This window comes from Crocuta crocuta, unplaced genomic scaffold, assembly GCF_008692635.1.
Source record: "Crocuta crocuta isolate KB4526 unplaced genomic scaffold, BGI_CrCroc_1.0 scaffold1310, whole genome shotgun sequence".
NCBI lineage: Eukaryota > Metazoa > Chordata > Mammalia > Carnivora > Hyaenidae > Crocuta > Crocuta crocuta.
The window spans coordinates 318555-318775 of record NW_027528861.1 but is presented as its reverse complement, the minus strand read 5'-3'; positions in this window follow the sequence as shown (position 1 = coordinate 318775).

Below are 221 nucleotides of genomic sequence, written 5' to 3'. Positions count from 1 at the left end.
GAGGAACTACTAGGTGGTAACCAGAGCTGCACACTCCAAGAATCAAATACTCTTCATGATGTTTCCAGCAATATAAAGCACAGATTTCTCATGATCACTCTTTGGTTCCAAAGAAAGTCATGATACTTCTCTTTCACCTGATTTCTAATTGAAGCAACTACTGGAAAAACGTTTTAAAAAAAAGAAAGAGAAGGAAATTTCAGAAATATTAAATTAACAAT